The 19,101-nt window shown below is 37.9% G+C and overlaps 1 protein-coding gene across 2 annotated transcripts in view; it reads right to left on the bottom strand.

Moving 5' to 3' along the window:
- Positions 1-19,101, bottom strand: part of PDHX (pyruvate dehydrogenase complex component X) — a 75,396-nt gene that overhangs the window by 42,319 nt on the left and 13,976 nt on the right. The window lies entirely within an intron of this gene.

Below are 19,101 nucleotides of genomic sequence, written 5' to 3'. Positions count from 1 at the left end.
TAAACAAAAACAGAATAAAAAGTAAGATATAGAAAAATGTGAAGCATACAAATACACCCCCTCACATATACACCAAAAACAGCGGGTACAGCGGTATGAATAGGCACACTCAATAAAAGAACATGAAGGAAAATCTAAAACGCTGACATAACAAATATGCTCTGAAAGTTCACTGTACTGAAACTCCTTCACTGTATATCAAGATTTTCACACAGATGATTATACTATATCTCAGTTAAAATAGTTCAGAACCACCAATACAAACTATTTTAATGAAATAAACTTATCTGTTAGATATTTGTTAAACACCTGAAAGGTGCTCGGTCTAACCCCAAAGAGATTTTCCTACTCAACCAATATTTATTGAAAATGTATTAGAGCACTGAGGATACAGCAGTGGGAGGAAAAAAATGGTTAAGATTTCTGACCTCAAGAAGCATCCTTACTATCTTGTGACAAATTAATTGGAAATAACGGTGGAATTAGGTGAAGTCAGGATGGTATGGGAACATTCAGCAGGGGTATCTAATTCAGTTTTTGAAAGGCAAGAGCAGCCTTCCTTAAAAAAAAAAAAAAAGACATCTAGTCTGAGCCTGAAAAGATGAGGAGGAGACAATCAAGTAAAGGGGCAAGTGATCCAGGCAGAAGGCACAACACACCCAAAGCTCTCAAGGTGAAAGAAAACAGGAAACTTCGGAGGATCTGGCTAATGCTACCTGAGAGAAGTGATGAGAGATTAGGCTGGTGAGGTAAGCAGGAATCCCACCCAAAAAGGAAACATGTCTGTCATACAGAGAAAGCTACGGTGCCAGATTATACAATCTCACATCACTTCTTTATATGACAGATGTCTTAGGGCAGTTAAGACAGATTATATTTCAAAAGGAAAGGAACCACACCCTAATATGTTTCTGCTGTAACCATGGAAAAAACAATTGAATCAGGCAACCTAGCAATTAAATACTTCTTTTAGACACCTAGAAAAGAAATTCTGGCCATAGGAAAACAATAAAATAATGTTTTATCACTTGTGCTTGCCTATTTCAAATTCCAAACACCCTTTGAGAACGATTCACAAATTCTACCTCAGCCATAGATCAACCTAGATGATTTTGTTCCTATTCCTGAATTCCTATAGTATTTGTAATTAATTTGAAATGAATCACAAATTGTACTATGAAATGTTATGTTAACTGCTATTAATTACTTTTTTAAAAATTGGTTTTCTTCTATTTACCAATCTATGAGCTTCTTCATAATAGGAATAGGACACACTTTAAGTGTTTTACATTCTACCTCATTCCCCAGGACTCCAGCTATTGCCTCATACATAATGAGTTTGAGATTAAAACACTTCAAAAGAAAATTGCAATAATATCACAAGTCCTCATTTCCTCATAAGGTATACATCAAACCATCCTTTATGTTTCTTTCAGTTCTAACATTTGATTTGTAGCATGTTTCTGACATTTAAAAACTTAGGTATCCTGTTTCCTTTTTATTTTGTTTTAACTAAAGGTGCACCTATTCACAAAACATATATATATATTAGCTATATGAGAATCCTGAGAGAGAGATAAAATGTAAAGAAACATAGAGAAAAGCATCTATTGTGTGGTGAACCTTCCCCAGGAACCACAGCAAGGTTTAAAACATTGTATTATTATATAAGGCACATGACCCCTAATATCACAAAACTAGGGTTCTATCTATCAATAATCAAACATAACGTGAATGCCAAAGAAAAATTTTGAGACAAACGACGAGCCATGAAGATTCCAAATATACTCAGTTTCAGCCCTGGTCAACAATTTAGCGCTGTAACTTGGAAAACCTGCAAGGCACAGTAGTTACAAGGAGCTCTTCCAACTCAGACACAGGTTTATTCCAAGCTCTGACACTTACTGGTAATCTTGACCAAGTTACTGAATCTCTCTGACTCTAAGGAAAGTTTGAATGTGCAGCTATTATAAAAAAAAAAAAATCATGGAACTGCAAATGTTAACTCTTCACAAACCTCTTCAAATAACACTTCACAACATCTTTAGGTTAAAAAGTTAGGTATGTTATTAATAACCATTAAGAACCAAGACTCATTCTAGCTCCCGACTCCATACGCCATCATTTCAGACAGATCATTCAACATACATTAGTATATAAGGCATTTGTAAGTAAGCACTGGGTATAAACAAAACAATAAGATAGGGTTCTGTTCACAAGTTCAGAGTCTAGCGGAGAAGACTCAGAAGCTAGCACAGAGCATCATGGCTGGTGTGAGGTGACAGACGGCTCCTCAGCTGCCACGTTGAGGGCTGACTGGTTGTAGAAGGAGATGGCAGCCTTGCCGTGTTCCTGCGTGTCCCTGTGCCATCTCCTCGTGGTGCGTGTCAGCAGCCGAGGTGGAGCGGGCCCGGAGCGAGAGTGCGGGCCCCAGGAGGGGCCAGAGCAGAGGCCCGCCCGGGGGCCGCTCCCCAGCACCGAAGCCAGCATCATCATCATCCTGTGCCTTTGTCCAGATGGGCAGCTGCCAGAGCTGAGGACTGGAGTACACAGAGGCTTCCCTTTCTCTTTTAAATTCTGGGTATGAAGTGTAGTCTTGATCAAACACAGTTAATGGTGATGCTTATCAACTAAACACATCCTATGACTTTCACAAGATAATCTTGTTCTGCCTAAAGTTAAGAATAAAAGTCTTTATTTAAAAGGTGTGTGTGGTGGTAATGGTGGGAGGCCAAGTCACATCTACATGAACATTAAAGAAAGAAACCTCTTCTCAGTGCTAAGGTGAACCATAATGACACCTATGATTAGAGACAAAGATAATTCAATCGTATATCAACAAATATTTACTGGCTGCCCCTATGTGCATGACACTGTGCAAGACCCTATGGCAAAAATAATAATAAAATAAGAGTCTGACTGAGGAAGAGTACAAACAAGCAGGCAATGCCAATCTCATCCAGTCAATGCCTACGGCAGCGTGGGAGGATAGAGAAGGGGCCCCTAGTCAGTGTTTGCCAACTCTTTTCATCACACACGAAAAGATATTACTTGCATGGCCCAAGACCCCAGGCAACCTGGCTCCGAGGGCATCCTGCTCTGAGGATTCAAGGCAGGAGCAGTTGTTTGAGAAGGAAACTGCTAGGCAAAGTTAACCTCCCTTACATCCTTCCGGCTCTTACATTTCACTGCATTAACCATTTCAAGTGCCCAACACACATGTGGCTAGTGGTTACTACACTGGACAGTACAGACATGGAACATTTCCATCACTACAGGAAGCTCTATTGAAAAATACTGTAATCTAGCCAATTCTATAATTCTGACATAATAGAAATATTAACAATAAATGTAAAAAAGCATAATGATGGAATGTTATTCAGCAACAAAAGGAATGAACTGTTGATACATGCTACAACATGGATGAACTGCAAAATCATGCTAAATCAAAGAAGCCAGTCACAAAAGACTTCATAATACATGATTCTATTTACACTAAATGCCCAGAAAAGGCAAATTTTTAGAGACAGAAAGCAGATCAAGATAGGGATAAGAGAAAGAAGTGACTGCAATCAAGCACTAGGGAGTTTTGGGGGTGATATAAATGTTCTAAAGTTTTGGTGATGGCTGAAGAACTCTATATATTCACTAAAAAATCACTGAATTGAGCACTTAAAATAGGTGAATGTTATAGTGTGTAAATTATACCTCAAAAGCTGTTAAAATAGTAGTGTACTGAAAAAACACTTGTTATTTGTGAAATGCACACTTCAGAAGTTTTCCATTTTAGCATCCAAACATGTATACAAATCCCCAGAAATAACAGAAACCAAAGCCTCATCTACAATAGAAGCCAGGGACCCATTTAACTCTCTAGTAGCACCTGGTGATAACAATTCAAATAGTGATCAACACCTTCAAGACAGTTTTACTTCTGAATTTTACACACTGTATTAATCATACAATCTAAGATTTACACAAAAATTGTTTTAAATATTCAAGATTCCCAGTCCCATGAAAAAAGGAAAGCCCACATAAAATGACAGTCTCTGAAGGATAACAAACACCAAGTGCAGCAGCAGTAACGTGGCTGATGAAGCAAGTTCTACGTCTGTTCCAGACAACGTGTGGCCAAGTACCTCACGTAACTGTCTCAGTCTAGTTTTGTTCCAGTGTTTCAGGATAAGCTCTTAAATATCTCAAGAAAAAAAACAATGTTTTTCATACCCTCAAATATTCTCTCACAAAAGGGCAGAACAAGAATATTTTCTTCCTTTTTGTTATTTTAACAGATATGACCTTACAACTGATGAAAAAATAATCTATATACACTTTAATTAAACTAAAAATCATCTGACACACACTTCCCCCACCAAATAACAAGCTTGTAATAAAAATGTGGAATGTGGCTCAATTCACCTTTCAGATTTTGAACCTGTACATGTTACCTGGCACTTTTGAACTGTTTTCCCTACTAACTTAATAATGCATATTCTTTACTTAATCCTCAGACTGAAATTAATTATTCTAATATTCATTACAAAACTACTTTTCTAACATTCATTAGACCGATGAAGATGGGAATAATTTATATGCTATATTACTGCATGTTTCCATGCGATGAGACAGGTTATCAAGAGGACGTGACCACTTAGCTGGGCAAGAGCAACTGGAGGTCCCTCACCCCCTCCCCATCCGTGAACTGTGTGCTCCGCTTGCCTTCCCAGTGCTGGAAGCTGCCCAAGGACATAGCCTTGAGATAGTACTGTGGTGCTGAGACCACCTGGACAGTATACGTGATCGAGCCCAGTTAAGGCCTCTGTATACTTTTAAGATTCTGGCAGGCAGTGTGGGGATCTACCCATCTTGTGGCTGCCAGAGGCAAGCCTCACATGAAAGTCCCCTTGCTTATTAAACCTGCCACCTTCCAACCTGGAGCCTCTTTCTTCCATCTCTCCCTACCCTCCATGTATGGGGCCGATTTCCGATTACACCCAGGAAGTTCCTGAGGAGGTTGTGATACAACACTATGACTTCAAAAAAGAAAAAGAAACTGAGTTAACACAGAATTCTAAAGTCAAGGATATATCTTAGAAATCATCTAATTCAACTCACTCCCAGATATTTCATGACAGAATGGGAACCCCAAAGGACAAACCTAGACTAGAGTTCTTTTCACTGCACCCTTATTGCCTTGGCTTAAAACAGACACAACACACACACACATTAGTAACAGTTGTGAATTACAGAGTCTCAGATTTTCAAGAAATCTTAAAGGTTTGTAAGACCGAACTGCCATCCACTAAAGGTTATCAGATCATTAGCATTAGCTTAAAAATAAACTAGATTCAAAATTAGATACAACACTATTCTTTTTCATAAAAAAATTTCAATCCCCTTAATGTTTGAAGGTCTAAACTCAGTTTTAAGTAACAGTGACCATACAATAAAGATCTCAAGATAAAAATTTTTAAAAACATAGCTAATAAGAAAAAAAGGTATATAAAAAGTTTTCTTGTAGAATATAAGTGCTTTTAATACATAACGACTGAACCAAGTTATGTACCAAGCACCAAACATACTTAGACATATATAGTCATACCCATGTGTACAATACATAAATGTTAAAGAACTAAATTATGAGGGACTTCCCTGGTGGTCCAGTAGTTAAGACTCCCAATTCTGGGGGCCCGGGTTCGATCCCTGGTCAGGGAACTAGACCCTGCAACTAAGAGCCTGCATACTGCACCTAAAAGATTCCCGCATGCCGCAACTAAAGATCCCACACGCCACTACAAAGATGCCGTGTGCTGCACTAAGACCTGGAGCAGCCAAATAAATAAATAAATAAATATTTTTTAAAAAAATTCTTAAAAAAAAGAACTGAATTATGCTCAAAAAAAATCACAAAGGTGATGAACTAAAAACGAAGCCAGTGAATTATGGAGAACCAACGATTTAGACTGCTCTCAATTACTTATGTGTACCGGTGAACATTTCTCCTGAGTTGGCAGAACACAGAATTTTAAAAGCAACCTTCAAGGAAACAGGCTCCAGGGGCTTAAAGTACTCCCTGGCTTGTCCTGCATGAAAATAGCACATGTAATCAAAAGGAAAAAGAACAAAACGATGAAACCATTTGTCTCCTGGCTCTGCATTATACTCACCATATTCTAATGGGTGTGAATAACTTATCAGACTGCCAGCAAGCTAGAAGTCTGAGAGATAAATGTGGTCCAGAGAATCCTCCTATCTACTTGCCTATCAAGGAAGGTCTCAAAGTGTGAAGAAATTTAATCTTTTTATAATAATCCTAAAAGGCTGGTCTGTGTCTGAATCATTATTTAATGACACCAACACTCTGCCATACTGGATATGGAAATAGCCAAAGCTCTGTAATTCATCAGGAAAAAGAAACTTAAAAATAGATTCCAACTGACTGCATTATTTATAAAGGTGAAACTTTCTTAGATATTGATAATTATTTTAGAAGATGGCAGCAGCCATGAAGAGCCGATTGCTCAAAATGCTTCCTAATGAAGCACTGTCTCTTTCATTTATATGACATATGTCTTTCTCAAATTCTAGAAAACTCTGCCATTTTTTTGTTGAATACTACCTCTTCCTCATTCTCTCTTTTTTCTCCTTCTGGAATTCTTCCTATTGGGTTAGTAGAGGATTCTCATTTTATTCTTCGTGTCTTAGCTTCTCTTTTATATTCTCTACTGCTTTATCTCTTGCTGCTGCATGCACGCTAACAGGCTGGACTTCACAAATCCTTTGGTAAGTCACGTCTAATCACACTTTAATCCAACCTTGAGTTTTTCATTTTCTAATTTTAGAGACAACATTTTTCATTCCTAGAAGTTCTATTTGTCCTTTTCAAATCTGTCTGGACTTTTTGGATAGTGTTTGTCTTTTTTCACATTTTCAATTCCTTCTCTTACACGTTTTGTCGTTTCAAACATACATTTTTATGTATCTGTAATTCCAATTAGCTGAAGTTCCTGGAGGTCTAATCCTGTTGCTTGTTATGCCTAATAACGTTTGTCCCTAAAGGGCAGCTTCCATGTCAATTATTAAATTTGGAACTGTGACTTTGTGGTTAAGGGGGACTTTATCTGGGAATCTTGTGTGAGTTGGATTAGAGACGATGTTCTTCCGGAATAATGGCTTCTGCCAAGTAACCAAGGAAGATTATCAGCCCAGGACCACTTTACCTCTACTTACGGGTTCCCAGAAAATGCAAATACTACAAATCTGAACCCCAAAGCCTCATGAAGAAATGCCTATGAGAGAACATTTTCAACAAGGTAAGCATTTTTATTCCAAGACAAATAAATATATTTGTCTGTTAGCCATTTTATGGCATTAAATTCCATCTATAGGGTGGTGACTCTAAAATGTCTATCAAGTCAGACTTCACTCCTAAACTTTAATTCCTATAACCAACTGTCTATTGAACACGTTCCCTTGAATATCTAATAAGGAACTCAAACTTTACCACATCCAAACCTGAACCTAATTCTTTTTTTTTCCTTCAGCTTTTTTTTTTTTTATACAGCAGGTTCTTATTAGTCATCCATTTTATACACATCAGGGTATATATGTCAATCCCCATCGCCCAATTCATCACACCACCATCCCCACACCCCCCCACCGCTTTCCCCCCTTGGTGTCCATACGTTTGTTCTCTACATCTGTGTCTCAATTTCTGCTCTGCAAACTGGTTCATCTGTACCATTTTCCTAGGTTCCACATACATGCATTAATATGCAATATTTGTTTTTCTCTTTCTGATTTACTTCACTCTGTATGACAGTCTCTAGATTCATCCACATCTCTACAAATGACCCAATTTCATTTCTTTTTTATGGATGAGTAATATTCCATACTATATATGTACTACATCTTCTTTATCCATTCGTCTGTCAATGGGCATTTAGGTTGCTTCCATGACCTGGCTATTGTAAATAGTGCTGCAATGAACATTGGGGTGCATGTGTCTTTTTGAATTATGGTTTTCTCTGGGTATATGCCCAGTAGTGGGATTGCTGGGTCATATGGTAATTCTATTTTTAGTTCTTTAAGGAACCTCCATACTGTTCTCCAGAGTGGCTGTATGAATATACATTCTCACCAACAGTGCAAGCGGGTTCCCTTTTCTCCACACCCTCTCCAGCATTTGTTTGCAGATTTTTCTGATGATGCCCATTCTAACTGGTGTGAGGTGATACCTCATTGTAGTTTTGATTTGCATTTCTCTAATAATTAGTGATGTTGAGCAGCATTTAATGTGCTTCTTGGCCATCTGTATGTCCTCTTTGGAGAAATGTCTATTTAGGTCTTCTGCCCATTTTCTGATTGGGTTGTTTGTTTTCTGAATATTAAGCCGCATGAGCTGTTTATATATGTTGGAGATTAATCCTTTGTCCACTGATTCGTTTGCAAATATTTTTTCCCATTCTGAGGGCTGTCTTCTCGTCTTGTTTGTAGTTTCCTTTGCTTTGCAAAAGCTTTTAAATTTCATTAGGTCCCATTTGTTTATTTTTGTTTTTATTTCCACTACTCCAGAAGGTGGATCAAAAAAGATCTTGCTGTGATTTATGTCAAAGAGTGTTCTTCCTATGTTTTCCTCTAAGAGTTTTATAGTGTCCAGTCTTACATTTAGGTCTCTAATCCATTTTGAGTTTATTTTTGTGTATTGTGTTAGGGAGTGTTCTAATTGCATTCTTTTACATGTAGCTGTCCAGTTTTCCCAGCACCACTTATTGAAGAGACTTTTTCTCCATTGTATATCCTTGCGTCCTTTGTCATAGATTAAATGACCATAGGTGCGTGGGTTTATCTCTGGGCTTTCTATCCTGTTCCATTGATATATATTTCTGTTTTTGTGCCACTACCATATTGCCTTGATTACTGTAGCTTTGTAGTATAGTCTGAAGTCAGGGAGTCTGATTCCTCCAGCTGTGTTTTTTTCCCTCAAGACTGCTTTGGCTATTCGGGGTCTTTTGTGTCTCCATACAAATTTTAAGATTTTTTGTTCTAGTTCTGTAAAAAATGCCATTGGTAATTTGATAGGGATTGCATTGAATCTGTAGATTGCTTTGGGTAGTATAGTCATTTTCACAATACTGATTCTTCCAATCCAAGAACATGGTATATCTCTCCATCTGTTGGTATCATCTTTAATTTCTTTCATCAGTGTCTTATAGTTTTCTGAATACAGGTCTTTTATCTCCTCAGGTAGGTTTATTCCTAGTTATTTTATTCTTTTTGTTGCAATGGTAAATGTGAGTGTTTCCTTAATTTCTCTTTCAGATTTTTCATCATTAGTGTATAGGAATGCAAGAGATTTCTGTGCATTAATTTTGTATACTGCAACTTTACCAAATTCACTGATTAACTCTAGTAGTTTTCTGGTGGCATCTTTAGGATTCTCTATGTATAGTATCATGTCATCTGCAAACAGTGACAGTTTTACTTCTTCTTTTCCAATTTGTATTCCTTTTATTTCTTTTCCTTCTCTGATTGCCGTGGCTAGGACTTCCAAAACTATGTTGAATAATAGTGGCGAGAGTGGACATCCTTGTCTTGTTCCCGATCTTAGAGGAACTGCTTTCGGTTTTTCACCATTGAGAATGATGTTTGTTGTGAGTTTGTTGTATATGGCCTTTATTATGTTGAGGTAGGTTCCCTCTATGCCCACTTTCTAGAGAGTTTCTATCATAAATGGGTGTTGAATTTTGTCAAAAGCTTTTTCTGCATCTATTGAGATGATCACATGGTTTTTCTTCTTCTGTTTGTTAATATGGTATATCACATTGACTGATTTCCATATATTGAAGAATGTTTGCATCCCTGGGATAAATCCCACTTGATCATGGTGTATGATCCTTTTAATGTGTTGTTGGATTCTGTTTGCTAGTATTTTGTTGAGGATTTTTGCATCTACATTCATCAGTGATATTGGCGTGTAATTTCCTTTCTTTGTAGTATCTTTGTCTGGTTTTGGTATCAGGTGATGGTGGCCTAATAGAATGAGTTTGGGAGTGTTCCTTCCTCTGCAATTTTTTGGAAGAGTTTGAGAAGGATGGGTGTTAGGTCTTCTCTAAATGTTTGACAGAACTGATCTGTGAAGCCATCTGGTCCTGGACTTTTGTTTGTTGGAAGATTTTTAGTCAGTTTCAATTTCATTACTTGTGATTGGTCTGTTCATATTTTCTATTTCTTCCTGGTTCAGTCTTGAAAGGTTATACCTTTCTAAGAATTTGTCCATTTCTTCCAGGTTGTCCATTTTATTGGCATAGAGTTGCTTGTAGTAGTCTCTTAGGATGCTTTGTATTTCTGCGGTGTCTGTTGTAACTTCTCCTTTTTCATTTCTAATTTTATTGATTTGAGTCCTCTCCCTCTTTTTCTTGATGAGTCTGGCTAATGGTTTATCCATTTTGTTTATCTTCTCAAAGAAACAGCTTTTAGTTTAATTGATCTTTGCTATTGTTTTCTTTGTTTCTATTTCATTTATTTCTGCTCTGATCTTTATGATTTCTTTCCTTCTGCTAACTTTGGGTTTTGTTTGTTCTTCTTTCTCTAGTTCCTTTAGGTGTAAGGTTAGATTGTTTATTTGAGATTTTTCTTGTTTCTTGAGGTAGACTTGTATAGCTATAAACTTCTCTCTTAGAACTGCTTTTGCTGCATCCCATAGGTTTTGGATCATCGTGTTTTCATTGTCATTTGTCTCTAGGTATTTTTTGATTTCCTCTTTGATTTCTTCAGCGATCTCTTGGTTATTTAGGAACGTATTGTTTAGCTTCCATGTGTTTGAGCTTTTTACGTTTTTTTCCCTGTAATTCATTTCTAATCTCATAGCGTTGTGGTCAGAAAAGATGCTTGATATGATTTCAATTTTCTTAAATTTACTGAGGCTTGATTTGTGACCCAAGATGTGATCTATCCTGGAGAATGTTCCATGCACACTTGAGAAGAAAGTGTAATCTGCTGTTTTTGGATGGAATGTCCTATAAATATCAATTAAATCTATCTGGTCTATTGTGTCATTTAAAGCTTCTGTTTCCCTACTAATATTCTGTCTGGATGATCTGTCCATTGGTGTAAGTGAGGTGTTAAAGTCCCCCACTATTATTGTGTTACTGTCGATTTCCTCTTTTATAGCTCTTAGCAGTTGCCATATGTATTGAGGTGCTCCTATGTTGGGTGCATATATATTTATAATTGTTATATCTTCTTCTTGGATTGATCCCTTGATCATTATGTAGTGTCCTTCCTTGTCTCTTGTAACATTCTTTATTTTAAAGTCTATTTTATCTGATATGAGTATTGCTACTCCAGCTTTCTTTTGATTTCCATTTGCATGGAATATCTTTTTCCATCCCCTCACTTCCAGTCTGAATGTGTCCCTAGGTCTGAAGTGGGTCTCTTGTAGACAGCATAAATATGGGTCTTGTTTTTGTATCCATCCAGCGAACCTGTATCTTTTGGTTGGAGCATTTAATCCATTCACGTTTAAGGTAATTATCGATATGTATGTTCCTATGACCATTTTCTTAATTGTTTTGGGTTTGTTTTTGTAGGTCCTTTTCTTCTCTTGTGTTTCGCACTTAGAGAAGTTCCTTTAGCATTTGTTGTAGAGCTGGTTTGGTGGTGCTGAATTCTCTTAGCTTTTGCTTGTCTGTAAAGCTTTTGATTTCTCCATCGAATATGAATGAGATCCTTGCCAGGTAGAGTAATCTTGGTTGTAGGTTCTTCCCTTTCATCACTTTAAGTATATCATGCCACTCCCTTCTGGTTTGTAGAACTTCTGCTGAGAAATCAGCTGTTAACCTTATGGGAGTTCCCTTGTATGTTATTCGTCGTTTTTCCCTTGCTGCTTTCAATAATTTTTCTGTCTTTAATTTTTGCCAATTTGATTACTATGTGCCTTGGCGTGTTTCTCCTTGGGTTTATCCTGTATGGGACTCTCTGTGCTTCCTGGACTTGGGTGGCTATTTCCTTTCCCATGTTAGGGAAGTTTTCGACTATAATCTCTTCAAATATTTTCTCAGGCCCTCTCTCTCTCTCTCTTGTCCTTCTGGGACCCATATAATGCAAACGTTGTTGCGTTTAATGTTGTCCCAGAAGTCTCTTAGGCTGTCTTCATTTCTTTCCATTCTTTTTTCTTTATTCTGTTCTGCAGCAGTGAATTCCACCATTTTGTCTTCCAGGTCATTTATCCATTCTTCTGCCTCAGTGATTCTGCTATTGATTCCTTCTAGTGTATTTTTCATTTCAGTTATTGTATTGTTCATCTGTTTGTTTGTTCTCTATTTCTTCTAGGTCTTTGTTAAACATTTCTTGCATCTTCTCGATCTTTGCCTCCATTCTTTTTCCGAGGTCCTGGATCATCTTCACTATCATTATTCTGAATTCTTTTTCTGGAAGGTTGCCTATCTCCACTTCATTTAGTTGTTTTTCTGGGGTTTTATCTTGTTCCTTCATCTGGTACATAACCCTATGCCTTTTCACCTTGTCTATTTTTCTGTGAATATGGTTTTTGTTCCACAGGCTGCAGAATTAATTTGAGTTCTTCTTGCTTCTGCTGTCTGCCCTCTGGTGGATGAGGCTAAGAGGCTTGTGCAAGTTTCCTCCTGAACCTAATTCTCGATTTCCCCGCCTGCCCACAAAAAAACACACCTGTTTCCCAATCTCAGTTATTCCACCCTTCCAGCTCAGGCCCAGCGGGGCATGTAGTCAACTCCTGCTCACCGTTCTGGATATTGCTGACATTTGGTGATTCCTCTTTCCTGCATTTAAGCTCCACTTACATTTTAAAAATCTGTCTTATTATTTTCTATCCAGAAGTGAGCAGAACCCTGACCCCATCTGTTTAGATGGTCATACTGACTAGAAGTCCTCAGGACTGGCCTTTCCAATGTGAGTCTGTAAAGGGAGCTACTTAAATTGCCTACAGTTAGCTCTTGATACCAGAGCACTCCTAGGGCCTGTTCCATTCAGTGCAAGGCTACTATCAGGGCTCAAGAAAGCACGTAAAGACCACTTCCTACAAAATAACCATGAGTGTCGTTACCTCTTGGCTTTAGGATAAGGACACTCACAGACTGATAAACTGCAGCTTGATATTCAAGATCCTTTCTATAACCTATCTTATCTCACATCCTCCATGCCCTTAATGCAGCCAGAACTACCTACAGTTGCCAAAATACATGTCATGACATCTCACTTCCAAGATTTTGACAAATTGTTTACATTACTTATAATGTCCTTCTTTCTTTGTTTTTAAAAAAACCCATGTATTACATAAGGACCAACTCAAGTAGTACCTCATGTGTAAAGCCTTCTCGATGCCTGTCACATCTCCTGCTCTTGCCTTACTCTCCCCTCTGCCAATATATTTACTGATCAGCCACTTACAGTGCTGCTGGGTCTGTTCTATTGATTATTACTATGCTAGTCATAACCACAAAAGGAAACATATCAAAACTCAGACATGTTCACCACTAAGGAACAGAATTAAGATGTGCTTCCAATCGGAGGTGGTACATAGCACATCAAGGACCAGTCATGGTCATCTGGATAGCCTCACTGTGCCATACCTCCTATCCTCTATATTGGCCCAATCCACAGTCCCAAACCCCTGCTGTGAGGCCCATTCTGTAATTTCTCTTGCTGACTTTCCTAGCACCCCAGCCCTGCCCACCCCACCTGCAAGAAATGGGGCCTTCTCTCCAACTCCCAAGCTACTAAATACTTGCAGCCTTCTTCCCGACACCCAACACTTGTCCTCACTGCCATGAACGGCTCATTTCCTAGAATCACAGCATAACTAGGTCAGACTCTGAACTCTTACCACTGCCTAAGTTCTCTCTATACAATTTTTTTTAACATCTTTATTGGAGTATAATTGCTTTACAACGTTGTGTTAGTTTCTGCTGTATAACAAAGTGAATCAGCTATATGCATACATATATCCCCATATCCCCTCCCTCTTGTGTCTCCCTCCCACTCTCCCTATCCCACCCCTCTGGGTGGTCACAAAGCACCGAGCTGATCTCCCTGTGCTATGAGGCTGCTTCCCACTAGCTATCTATTTTACATTTGGTAGTGTATATATGTCAATGCTACTCTCTCACTTCGTCCCAGCTTACTCTTCTCCCTCCCCGTGTCCTCAGTTCCATTCTCTACGTCTGCGTCCTTATTCCTGTCCTCCCCCTAGGTTCACCAGAACCACTTTTTTTTTTCCCTTAGATTCCATATATATGTGTTAGCATATGGTATTTGTTTTTCTCTTTCTGACTCACTTCACTCTGTATGACAGTCTCTAGGTCCATCCACCTCACTACAAATAACTCAATTTTGTTTCTTTTTATGGCTAAGTAATATTCCACTGTATATACGTGCCACAACTTCTTTATCCATTCATCTGTCGATGGACACTTAAGTTGCTTCCATGTCCTGGCTATTGTAAATAGTGCTGCAATGAACATTGTGGTAAATGTCTCTTTTTGAATTATGGTTTTCTCAGGGTATATGCCCAGTAGTGGGATTACTGGGTCATATGGTAGTTCTATTTTTAGTTTTTTAAGGAACCTCCATACTGTTCTCCACAGTGGCTGTATCAATTTACATTCCCACCAACAGTGCAAGAGGGTTCCCCTTTCTCCACACCCTCTCCAGCATTTATTGTTTGTAGAATTTTTGTTGATGGCCATTCTGACTGGTGTGCGGTGATACCTCATTGTAGTTTTGATTTGCATTTCTCTGATGATTAGTGATGTTGAGCATCCTTTCATGTGTTTGTTGTCAATCTGTATCTTCTTTGGAGAGATGTCTATTTAGGTCTTCTGCCCATTTTTGGATTGGGTTTTTTGTTTTTTTGATATTGAGCTGCATGAGCTGCTTGTGTATTTTGGAGATTAATCCTTTGTCAGTTGCTTCATTTGCAAATATTTTCTCCCATTCTGAGGGTTGTCTTTTCGTCTTGTTTATGGTTTCCTTTGCTGTGCAAAAGCTTTTAATCTATACAATTTTATAAGCGCTAGCCTGGACCACTCAATACCAACATTTGCCTGGATGACCTCCCATGCCCACCGAATCACATATAGAGACCCCAGATGTCCTTGCCAGGGCTAGTCTCTGGAATCAGTCAAATCCTCCCAGACCAAGTCCTTCATTCTCAACTCACTCTTCCCTTTCTCTTTCCATTTTTAACACTTGGTTTACCATTTCTCACGCTGAAGCATAATAATGGCTATGGGGAACTCATCTGGTCAATTTCTCTGTGCATCTGTCCAACAAGCCCTAATAAGGGACTGGAGATTCATCTCCCCAAAAGTTTAACATGTTGCAGAATGAGTAAAGCATAGGGAGGTGGCTAACAGAATCCATCCCACAGTCAGTACCTGGTTACTCTACAGATACATATGGCAATGACCAGAGGAAGGAAAAAGGAAAAGAAAGCAGCTGCCAGAAAAATAAAAAGTCTCCTTCTTCAGCTTCCTTCACAGTAATTTTTCCTCTGTCCTCCTTCTGTACCATGAGCGCTATAGCATCCTTATCTCTTTGGCCTTCATATGCTTAGTCTTATTTTTTAAGCACCATACTAAGTATTAAAATCTGGCAAAATAATTATTTACAATAGCCAAGGTATGGAAACAACCTAAGTGCCCATCAATGGATAAATGGATTAAGATGTGAGATATATGCATATATATAATGGAATACTACTCAGCCATAAAAAAGATGAAAATTTCACTATTTGCAACAACATTGATGGACCTTGAGGGTATTATGCTAGATGAAATAAGTCAAAGAAAGACAAATACTGTAGAATTTCACGATATGTAGAATATAACAAACAAAACAAAACAAAAGAAATGAACAAAGCAAACCAAACAGAAACAAACACGCAGCTACAGAGAACAGAGTAGTGGTTACCAGAGCCGAAGGGCCAGGGGAAGGAGGGGAGGACAAAATGGGCAAAGAGGATCGACTGTATGGTGACAGACGGAAACTAAGTTTTTGGTGGTGAGCATGCTGTAGCATATACAGAAGTAGAAATATAAGGTTGTACACATGAAACATACAATGTTATAAACCAATGTTACCTCAGTAAAAAAATAAATTTAAAAAAATCTGGCAAAATGGTTGCTATAAACAATAGATTAATATAGCTTTGTAGGTAGTATTGTAGCAAGTATTTTCTTAGTAACAGCAAGATTCAAACTCACTTGGAGCTTATAAAAAACTGAGGAAAGAGTAGTTTCTCACTACATGTTATATCCCAAAGGCTACTGATTGGACAACTTTAGAAAATATATATTAGTACAAAAAGTTCAAACATATACAAAAGTTATAAGGAAAGTTAATGAACCAACTTTTATAACTATTACAACTGTCAACTGACTCATGAATACTTATACTCTTATCCTCCCACCAGAGGTATTGTGAAGTTAAGGCCAGACGTACTAGCATTTCATACATAAGTATTTCAACTCATATCTCTTATAGATAAGATTTTAAAAATTATTAGCACAGTATCATTAAACCTCTAAAATGATTAATTCCTTAATCTAATTAAACACATAATTTTCAAATTCCCCAAATGTTTTATTCGCTTGAATCATAAACAAAATAAGGTCCCTACATTGGAACCGGTCTCTTAAATCTCCTTGAAGCTATAGGTTCCCCTACTTCCTTCCCTTCCCCATCTTCCCATCCCTTGACATGAATTTGTTGACAAAACTGGCCTGTAGAAATCCCCACAGTCTGGGTTATGCTGATATACTCCTCTTGGTGTCACTGGATACATGCCTCTTTCCCCTATATTTCCTGGAAATTGGTACCAAGAACTACAGGCTTGATCAATTCAGCTCAATTTTCTGGCAAGACAACCTTATAGCTGGTGGTACTATCTGGTTTTCTCTCTTTTTGTGATATTAGCAACCATTGATGGTCACTGGCTATATCCCTTAATTCATTAGAGATTGCAAAATTGTGATACAGTGACATTCTATCATTCCTCCATCTTTTAAGAGCTGGGATATGCCAATAATTAGAAACTTATCATCACCAACTACTTGGTTACTCTAAGCTACAGTTCATATAGGAAAGGCAGGGAAAAATACTTGAGTCTTTCCACCTATTACCAGTTTTCAAAATGAGTAAATTTACTAGCATCCCCCAAAGCAGACCAACTATTAGTATTTTTCTTTAGTATTATTGTGAGCTTCAAATTTAAATATATTTAATGTGTTTCAATACACTGTAGATATTATTCTTACTGATCCTCAAATTGTCCCATTTTTGGCTCCTGAGTCCTTTAAGACGCCCTCAGGAGTTTTTGATAACTGCTTTCCTTTCTAAATTGACAAGATGTTCCAAGCTCATCTTGTACATTTCCTGCCCCAGACCTGGAAGTAGCTATTTTCCAAGGAGCTTTGGTTTACTTTAGTAGGAAATGGCATTTATTTATTTATTTTTTTAAATTAATTAATTAATTAATTTATTTATTTATTGGGCTGTGTTGGGTCTTCGTCTCTGTGCGAGGGCTTTCTCTAGTTGCGGCGAGCGGGGGCCACTCTTCATCGCGGTGCGCGGGCCTCTCACTATCGCGGCCTCTCTTGTTGCGGAGCACAGGCTCCAGACGCGCAGGCTCAGTAACTGTGGCTCACGGGCCCAGTTGCTCCGCGGCATGTGGGATCTTCCCAGACCGGGGCTCGAACCCGTGTGCCCTGCACTGGCAGGCGGATTCTCAACCACTGCGCCACCAGGGAAGCCTGGAAGTGGCATTTAGATACTACAGTCTCATTGTTAGGGGTGCTCATTGCTACTGGGTTTGTCATTTTTCAGGCCCTGCCACGAAAAAGAGCTAGAAAATTTACCATCACAGGATCTTTCCTTAGCCTTAGCTATCGTTCATCTGTTTTTCCTTTAAACCACACTCAAAGGCTGGATTCCCAATAATACCATCTTAATCACTCATTTGCTTTATCCCATAAAATACATTTTTTAAAAACCTTAGAATAAAAATACCAACATAACCACTATAATACTATTACTCTAAACAATTTAAGATATTTTTAGAGATGTCATTGTCCTTTAATTAGAATCTAGTAGCGATAGATAGTCAAGTTTGTTGACATTTGAAATAGCCCCTCCCTGCATGGTTGTTATATCAGCAACTCAATATATAATTAGGTTCTTCTGTTTCAATTGGTTTCCATTTTTAGGGATCTTTTAAAATTAAATTCTGTGTTAAAATTATGCAAAATATGTATATGGTTCCAAGTTAAGGAGACAAAACAAGATGTATTCAGAGAAGTCTAGCTTCTGCTCCTCTCTCCACCCACCACAGTTTCCTCCATCACACTACAAATAACCATTTTTTTGTTGTTAAATTTTTGTTTTATCCTTTTTTAAAAAAAATTTCCAAATATTAGTATTCCCATCCCTTTCTTCAATGAATGATACACACTATATCTATTAGTCACCACCCTGCTTTTTTCCTCTGAAGGTCACTCTACAATAGTATAGACACTCTTCATTCCTTTCTATAGTTGTGGATGTAGTATACGTTATTCATCAAATTGTGTACTGACCAACAGATGGATTGTTTCTAACTTTTGCTATTACAAACACCGCTGCAATAAATAGCCTCATATGCGCATCTTTTCTTATTTTTGCCTTGAGATAGGATCCCTAGAAATAGAAATGTCTGGCGAAAGGGTAAATATAAATGTAATTTTTCTAGGTATTGACAAATTCTCTCCCCTAGGGCTTATACCATTTTGCATTTCCTACAGCAATGTTAGAGAGTGCCTGCTTCCCCCCATTCCCTCCACAGTCTCATCAACAGAATAACTTGTCAAACTTTTCAATTTCTGTCAATATGATTGGTAAGAAATGATGTATCAGTGTAGTGTTAATCTGCATATTTATTAATACAAATATTAAATAGCTTTTCATATGTTAGAGGCAATTTGCAGTTCTTTTTCTGCAAACCATCTGTTCTTATATCTTGCCCATTTTCTTGCTGAGTTGATAGTTTTCTTATACTCTATTTTTTAGAAACACTAACCCTTTGTG

The sequence above is a fragment of the Balaenoptera physalus genome (assembly GCF_965194825.1).
Source record: "Balaenoptera physalus genome assembly, chromosome: 10".
Classification (NCBI taxonomy): Eukaryota; Metazoa; Chordata; class Mammalia; order Artiodactyla; family Balaenopteridae; genus Balaenoptera; species Balaenoptera physalus.
The sequence above is the reverse complement of the archived record's forward strand: the minus strand, read 5'-3'. Positions and strand labels throughout refer to the sequence as shown.